Raw genomic sequence first — 8955 nt, forward strand, 5'->3', positions numbered from 1 at the left:
GATGAAGACAGTTCACAGAACAGAGATAAAGGCTGAAGTTAAATGCTTTGACTGGATGCTATCTTTGCTGCTCCATTTCCATAATAATAATAATAATAATAATAAATTGAATTTGTATAGCGCTTTTCAAGGACTCAACGTCCATGTACTATAGCTGACTCATTTGATGTCAAATTGAAAAATTTAAAATTTTCATTAATTGTATAACTTTGCTTAGAAAACCCCCCACTATGAGCTCAGCCTCAGTGCTTGTGTATGTTCTTGGAATAATAAATTTACAGGCTAGCATGGCTAACCTAACAAATCAGATTAGTATCTGTGAAATCACAACTGATTAGGGAGTGTGTGTGTGTGTGTGTGTGTGTGTGTGTGTGTGTGTGTGTGTGTGTGTGTGTGTGTCCTAATTTATGCACTCTGGATCATCTAAATTAATTCCCTATGCTTTATCCTCTAAAACACAAGTGACCTACTTTAGACATTATTACTATTTTTCCACAATCGCAGTTTTTTATTTAATCCCTTTGGATAATGTGTGTGAGAAAGAGGAAAGAAAGAGTAGACAGTTGTGGTGGCATTACCAGCACTAATGATTTGAGGAATCCAGATGTGTGTGCATGCATGTGTGTTTAAGTAGGGCATATGATAGATGAGTTACTGAAGAACTGAAACTGAAATCATTGTCTGCCCTGTGGGTCAGATGAGTCAAAGGCACCGTTTCCACCTGGTATAATGTTCCCATCTGAACAGCTCTGTGGACAGCTCTGAGTATGTAGTAGTAGTAGATACGCATTTTGACATAAAAATACGGTGATAAGACTTGTCACTTTAAACTATGCGAAAATCAGGTGAATGCTTTGAGTTCACTCATTGACGTGCAGTAGCCCTCTCAGTCTAACACTTGATGGTAGTAGGCTAAAACAGCGTAGTAGCCACGAGCATGCTGGAAAAAAAACTAAAGAAGAGTTCGACCAATCACAGCGTTGGGTTCCTTCCTCTTAAATGTCAAACGGGGATATCGAAACGGACGTTAGGGGCAGCCTGCATCGTTGCATGTGAAACTAGTTAACATAATACACTTGGCAGCAGGTAACATTTGCCTACCGTTAGCTAGCAGCTGGATTAAACACGGTTAAAATGCTGACAGCTAACGTTAAACGGTGTGACTGTATTTCACTGTAGAGGATTCCAACAACGAGACATAACAGTCCGCAGCTGCCGTTGTCGGAAAAACAACACAGACGGTTCGTTCACTTGAAACTCGCCTCGCCAGTCTTGTGGTGCATTCAAAGTTATTTTAAAATACCCATTTTCCATCTAGTGGTTGTTTTTGTCATTTACCAGCAATTTACTGGTGAAATAAGTTATTGTTATAAGTTATTGTTATTACATTTTAATAAATCATTTAATTTTGACCATATGGCCTTAGCAATAAACAAGCCGTTCTTAAATGTCGCCGACTGTCGTTTTGTGCTCCTTTTTTCTTTTTTAATTATATACATTTTTTTTTTTTTAAATCTTTTTAAAAGTATCGGTTCAGGCACCGTTTCCCACTTATATCATTTGTTTGTTTGTTAAACGTGACTTTTTTATTGTAGCCTAGGCTGTACAAACTAGAGATGTTCCGATACCAGTTTCGGTATCAGCTCCGATACTGCTTAAAACGCTGGTATTGGTATCGGGAAGTACTGGAGTTTATGCACCGATCCGTTACCACGTAATAAAGCCCTAAAGAAAATCTACGTTAAAGTAGTTTATTTATGTTCTTTTTCCGTTATAACTGACTGTCAAACTAGATAGTAAAAGAAAGTTCTGGGGCATTCATTGTTTGTGTTTGTTCATGTTTCACAAAAAGTTTAACCTGAGCCAGGCCGACAACAAAGATAGAAATCATATCACATCCATACAGGGATAGTAGTATACAGTTGTTAAAACATAATCAAATATATGACACACTGGTATCGGATCGGTACTCGGTATTGGCCGATACGCAAGTTCAGGTATCAGAATCGGTATCGGGAAGCAAAAAATGGTATCGGGCCATCTCTAGTACAAACCATCACGAAAAAGAATTATAGGAATCGTATAGTAGGCCAGTTTTGGAACAATATTATAGTAATCTTATAGAAATAGCCTCCTATAGGCCTAGTATTTTGGGACATACTATAAAAGTATTACAGTATTTTGGGACAGACTATAGAAGTATTATAAGACTGTAGGCTATTGTAGGAACATTATGGAGGGTTATTATAGAGATCATAAGTAACCTGGGCTACACATCACGCTATGCTGACTGCCGAGTGAATACTGTGGTGCTACATTCAAAGTCGTACATGGAAGTGGGAGAAGTCATTGTTCCTGCTGAACTGCACAATCTGGCACAGTTTATTGCTCTTATAGTGTAATTGGTACCATGTGTTGTCCAAAACAGTTTTTTAAATGGAACTTTGTAACTGGCATCAATTTGTTAAGTAAAAATCACATGTATATAGTGGATAGAAAGCATTCAGTCATAGTTCTCACAGTAACAACATTTCCTGAAGGCAACATGACAGAGGAGTCTTCTGCCTTCTTTGTTAGGCTGTCACTCATAATGCCCCTCTGAGTTGAAGCCACGCCCCCTACGCAAAATCAGGGCCAAAAGTCTGAAACCCAAAAAAAATGATCTGAAAGTGAAAAACAGATGTGAAACCGGAAAAAAAGATTTGAAGCCGTAAAAAAAATAAGTTTTGAATCTGAAAACATGAAATGTGGAACTGAAAACAAATATAAAAGTGAAAAATGAAAATTTATTATTTATTCAAAATAATTCCAGAATTTAATCTATATTTTATTCAAACTGAAAGAAAAATTGGTACACTTATTTTTAGTTTGAATACATGGTTTTATTTTTTCCAAGTTTTGAAATTTCAAGCTTTAGTTTTTCAACTATATATATTTTTTTCAAATTAACAAAACATTTGGCCCTGATTTAGCTCCATACATTCCCGTTTGGTTGTTTTTGGTTGTTCTGAGTCGGGTTTTTAACCAGCTCCATTTAAGTTTTTGAAGTAGCATATAAAAGGTTTTCAGTCACTTGATTTAGATTCACTCAAAAATTATTGGTTTATAAAATCTAAGTAAGACAGTGTTAATTTTTAAATCAGCAAATTCTGATTTAGTCTTAGTCTTTTGAATAACACACCATTTAGTTTTAGTCATATTTTAGTCATCTGAAATCTTTTAGTCTTAGTCTAGTTTTAATCGACTAAATATTCTAAGAGTTTTAGTCTTAGTCTAGTTTTAGTAGACCAAATATTAGCAGATTTTAGTTGACTAAATCTACAGTGGATTTAGTTGACTAAATGTTTCCCCAGAATTTCCGGTCATTGGAAGTATCCATCAGTCTATTATGGAATGGTATTAAGGTTTGAATATGCAATACAGACACAGATTTAACGGTTGTAATACAAAACATGTATGTTATTTTATTCTTAATGTCAAAAACACTGACCGTGGCTTTTTCACAAAAGATAATCTCACATAAAATAAGCATAAGGCCTGCTCTCCCTGAAAAATATACATGCTCCCTGAAAAAGATATGCATTCTCCCTGAATGATGTGCAATTCATATGACATTCTTTCAAGATGAAGTACAATAGTATACTATAGTGTGTGGGTGAGCTACTTGTTCAAGGGCCAACAATATGTGTACAGGTTTACATTGTTCAACACAAAAGTAGCATGCGCTTATAGCAAGGAATGGGGCGGTCAGTCCTTTTTTTGTCCACAAGTCAAGGCCAATGGATACTCTCCGGGCAGCAGCCAATCTCTTTGAATTTTTGTCTTTCATGTTCATACTGTGTTTTCAATCAAATTGCTCATTTTAGTTTTCTTTGGAACTGTTAGTCTTCTATCTCCATCATTAGCACAAAGTCCTCAACTTCAATTGTGAGTGGTAAACCTGTGCGTCCAATCCAGCTATGGCCTGCTCCTTGGTCTGTTGTTCCTTTGATTCAGTTTTGTACTTTGAAGAATTTAGGAAAGCTGTAGAGATGGCCTGCTGCTAGGTTGCACTAGCAGCACTAGCTTTATTTCCACTTGGCCCATGGTCACCTTTGTCATCAGACGTCTTCTGTATCTGTGAGGGTAAATAAAGGGGGAATCAAGTTGTGATTGTTTTTCCTTTCTTGCCCAATCTCCTCAGATCTCTCTCTCTCTCTCTCTCTCTCTCTCTCACTCACTCACACACACACACACACACACACACACACACACACACACACACACACACACCATCTACTATAATAGTACACATTTGATTCAATTTGAGGACATTGAATATTTATACTCCTATTAATTCAGCGAGACAATCGTCTAATCAATACAGTTCAGAGGTGGTTTCCTTTAGCTTCTATTTTATTCCAAGTTTAGCTGAAACAGTGGTTTATCTGATAAAATAACCTTAGCGTGTATGCTTACCTTCGCATGTATTTCTGGAGGAGTCGTCTGTAAATGTTGCTTCAAGTTGGTGGTGTTTTTCACAGCGATTTTTGCTCCACACGGTTTACAGGCGGTCTTGTTGTCCTTGTTGTCATATGTGAAGTGTGACCAGATGTCAATTCTTCATTTTCGTCCTAGACCTAGCTCTGACATTTCTGTTGTTCATGAGACATGTCATTGCCCTCGGACCGGGTGCACTGCAAAACGTTAGCGTATTGCTAACGAGCAAAGTCAACTGAAATCAGCCAAAGCTGTGTAACTAAGACACAACTAAATATAATATAAACAACCTAGCTAACTGTTAATAACGTCCTTGAAACTGTGCAAAGTTCTGCCAACTCGTCTTCTCCTCCTGTGTAATGCTGCTGCGTTTGTTTAGCTGTTGTGCCCATAGACAGTATTTGCATTTTCCGCGGCTTTTTAAAATGGCTCTGCTGCTTCTGCATTGATCAACCTACCCTCAAAGATTCGCTCTGATTGGATTTCTTACCAACTTGTCCCACAAAAAGAGTAGTTCTGATTGGATCTCTTCTCCATTCGTCCCTCCCTAACATTTTCGTCTAATTTTTATTTATTGACTAAAGTGTCACTTATATTTTGTCACAGCAGTTTTCGTCACCATATCTGACTTTTTATTTAGTTTTTATTTAGTTTTTGTCCATAAAAAAGGTTTGTTGACGAATATTTTTCGCCATAGTCTTCGTCAACGAAATTAACACTGAAGATAAACAACATAGCAAGAGAATATATTTATTTTTAGGCTGATAACAATTTTGTTAAAAACAATACTTTTGTGCTTGATTTCGTTTTTTTAACTGTATTAGGTGAAAATACTTAAAACAAGAATGTATCAATAGAATGATTTTCACAACTAAGAAAATTCACTTCTTTCATTTCACATTTCACTTCTAACAAGTGGCTCAGTTCAGTGTAAAGTCCAACCGTTACACACCCACGCCAGTAGGGGGAAGACAGTGCCTCTGCTTTCAGGTGACCGATTGAAGTCCTGTTCTAACTTCCGTATACACCGGTGTAGCTACCTGGCGAACAGGGCAAACAAAAGGTATTAAGATCTGTTCGTTTGGTCCCAAATTCAAACTGAAATACTGCCTTTGACTAAAACATATGCTGACCAGTGTTGTAATGTAACTGTACTTAAGTAGAAATTTCACATATCTATACTTTACTTTGCTATTTAAATTTATGTCAACTTTCACATCTACTCCACTACATTTCCTAGATAAAATGAATATTTCCACTAAGTATCTTCGTTACTCGTTACTAAAAAATAAAATTAGAAGAAATGTGTGCGACTGCAATAAGGGAGGTTTGGCGAATCACTGCTCCTAGATTGCATTACGCACGCTCCGCACGCCGCGCGCTCTATTCAGCGCTTGTTTGTTGCTAAAGGAGGAGGAGGACGCACAACTGAAACCGCCATGGAAGCACGAGCACCTACTGAAGGACCTCCCGTTATCGTAGACGACCACCCCAACAATAGTGGTGAACTCAGTGAACAGAGTAGTGGTGAAGATAACGTCATACACCCGTGGCCGTATTTGCAAGAAATGTTTCTGTACATTGGAATGAAAGATTCTTCCTACCGGATGAAGTGCCTCTTATGCCTACCGAAAGTCACTGAAATTTTGGCATTGAAAAACTCCCCGTCCAACCTGAAGAAGCACGTTGAGGTAGGTTAAATTTATATTTATTCAGTAAAGACACAATCTCAATGTGATTCAACATTAGTTATCATAAGCCGTATCAGATATCTGGCTAACGTGATGGCCAGGCTAATGTCTGCTTGTTAACGTTGCTAATTAGCTGACATGGCGCACATGTTTACAGTGATGGTTCGGAGTAATTTCACCCTAGGGTACTTTGCACCATGACCTCGAGCCAAACACCCCCCCAGAAGCTTTTTTCACCTGGGTCTAACATTGGGAGAGTTAGCGTAACGTAGCGTTATCAGCTGAATAACTTATTAGCGCAGGGGCTAATGGACCCAAGTTTGTATCTCGTAAATGACCCCACTAATAATGCCCGAAATGATACCAAACTTCTACACTAGTACAAATAGGTTATGTACTCATAAAACGATGGATTGGAAAGTTTGTAAGTACACCAGAAGTTTATGAACACTTGCCTGCTCTCTTCTGCTCTCTGTTGCAATTCAGAGAGAAATTCCAAACGATGTGGACAAAGGATGAAGTCACAATCAAAACAGGTAAGCTATTATGGGGATAATGAAAAATTAGGTGTATATATTTTCACAATTTGTGATACTGGCAATTCACAAATCAAGATTCTGATTGCTGCACAACAAATTTACCCTCGGTAGTAATAACGAAACCTTGAATTATAGGTGCATGGATAGTACATGAAACTAAAATAACAAACCTTAAATTAAAAGTTTTAATTAAAAATTTATATTTTTATCCACACTATTTCAGGAACTGACTACATCAGGCAGCATCTGGAAGAGCCCTCACTGCAGATAGGCGATGCCAGCAGGTCACATGGACTTGCTGAAGTCCTTCCCAGCAGTGTGCAAGCTTTCTGTGAAGCTGAACACTCCGCTACTTTGAAAACCAGCTTCTTTTGAAGATGAACAGACACCTTTTCAGTTTCAACTAATGACTGGCGTATTAGTAGCTGCTGGACATAGGTGGCCTGTGTGTGTGTGTGTGTGTGTGTGTGTGTGAGATGGTGACCTGGGGAGTAAGTCCTACAAATGCTCATACCACATGACCAAAATGTTCTCCCTACTAGCAGGTATTTTTTTTTTTTTTAAAGAAATAAGTTATTTATTTTTCATTTTTACCTGAAGTTCATACAAAAGTGAAATTTCTGCTATGTGTTCTTTGAACTTAAAAGAATTGTGCCTGAAAAGTCCTAGAAAATAATGTGATTTTGATTTGATGAGTGAGATTAAGAAGATATGGGAACCCTAAATATGCTTTATGCTTTACTATAAGAAAGCCACAATAAAGTTCACAATAAAAGTTCTAACCTTTTTTTTTACTTTTACTTCAAATACTTTAGTACATTAAATATCAGAAAATTACTTTTGATACTTAAGTACAGTATATATCAGATACTTTAAGACTTTTACTTATATTCTAAAAGGTAACTTTCACTTCTACCAAAGTCTTTTTCTAGTACGATACTTTTACTCAAGTATTGCTTTCTAGTACTTTATACAACACTGATGCTGACTACACTTCACCGATGGTGTTATAATGCAAGGTAGGACGAAAATACCAAGAAAGACGTTATCGGCTGTCAACAGTAAAGTCTTTCCTCTGCTTAAGACTGCTAGCCCGAATGCTAACGCGGGAAACAAGTTAGCTTTCCACAGCTAGCTATGCTGCGAGCGCTGCATCAAAAGTTCTGTCAAAGTTCGCGACAGAGACTGAGCCTTCCCTCGGTGATGTTTTAGCCGCCATAAGGAACCTGGACAACAAGGTGGGAGATTTTGGTAAACAACTTAAAGAAAGCTCCGACATGGTTGCCAGCATTATACAGCGAGTTGAGCTGAACTCAGGCAGACTCACTGAATGCACGTCCAAATTGGAGGCTGTAATTCACCATGTGTTCTATTAATCCATGGTATTATCTTATGATACATCCGAGAGATGTATGGATGTATGCATGTATGCTGTAAAGCCTGTTACATGGATGTAACGTCACTAGCGTTTCCCAAAACTGCCGGGGCTATTGGCTCAAGCTAAATAATGGAACTAGTTAGCTAGGTAGCTAGCTAGCTAACGTTAACATAATATCTTATATGTCCCTAAGAGCCGATGTGGGTTTAGGGTTTAACACTTATCTTACGATACATCCGAGGGCTGTATGCTGTAAAGCCTGTAACGTGGATGAGAGATAAAGCCATGGATGTATTAACAGAAGATCTGTTCACTAAACTGCAGGTTAACCTAGCACAACATAATGATTAAACCTCCTTGGTTGTCTAAATACATCCATTGTTTATTTAGATAATGGTAATGGTAAGAGCTCTTAAATACAGACTAGCTTCATTATTTACACAATTCAAATATTCTTTTTGCAATCAGTACTAATTGTATGGTCTTTTATTTCAGATGAATCCGTTCCACAAGAAAGAAAGCGTTCCAGGACGGAGCGTGTGTCTGGAAGCCCTGTCTGTAAGTTAACATTTATGCAGCATTTAAGAAACTACCATGGAACTACTTCAATTCAACCTGGTGCATATAACACGTGACTGTTCTGATGCGTTTGTCTCTTCCTGCCCTTTTTCAGGTCAGCAGATGTCACTGCCTCCACCACGTGCATGTAAGTTTTTTTAGTTTTTTTTTTAGCGATTGTCTAATGTAACAGCATAGGTTCATCTTTTGCAATAGCATGTGCAAGAAACCTACCATAAATGAACTGACCAATATTCATATCAACTTTCTTTTTAGATGAGTCAACACCACACAGGAAACCAGCCGGTCG

The 8955-nt window shown here is 37.7% G+C and overlaps 1 long non-coding RNA gene across 1 annotated transcript; it reads left to right on the forward strand.

Annotated features, from left to right (window-relative positions):
- The first annotated feature begins 7729 nt into the window (after positions 1-7729).
- LOC114559575 (uncharacterized) lies at positions 7730-8955 on the forward strand. The gene is made up of 4 exons (XR_003693125.1): positions 7730-7947; positions 8583-8645; positions 8761-8793; positions 8922-8955. It is a non-coding gene; the product is annotated as an uncharacterized LOC114559575 (long non-coding RNA).

Source organism: Perca flavescens, chromosome 8, assembly GCF_004354835.1.
Source record: "Perca flavescens isolate YP-PL-M2 chromosome 8, PFLA_1.0, whole genome shotgun sequence".
NCBI lineage: Eukaryota > Metazoa > Chordata > Actinopteri > Perciformes > Percidae > Perca > Perca flavescens.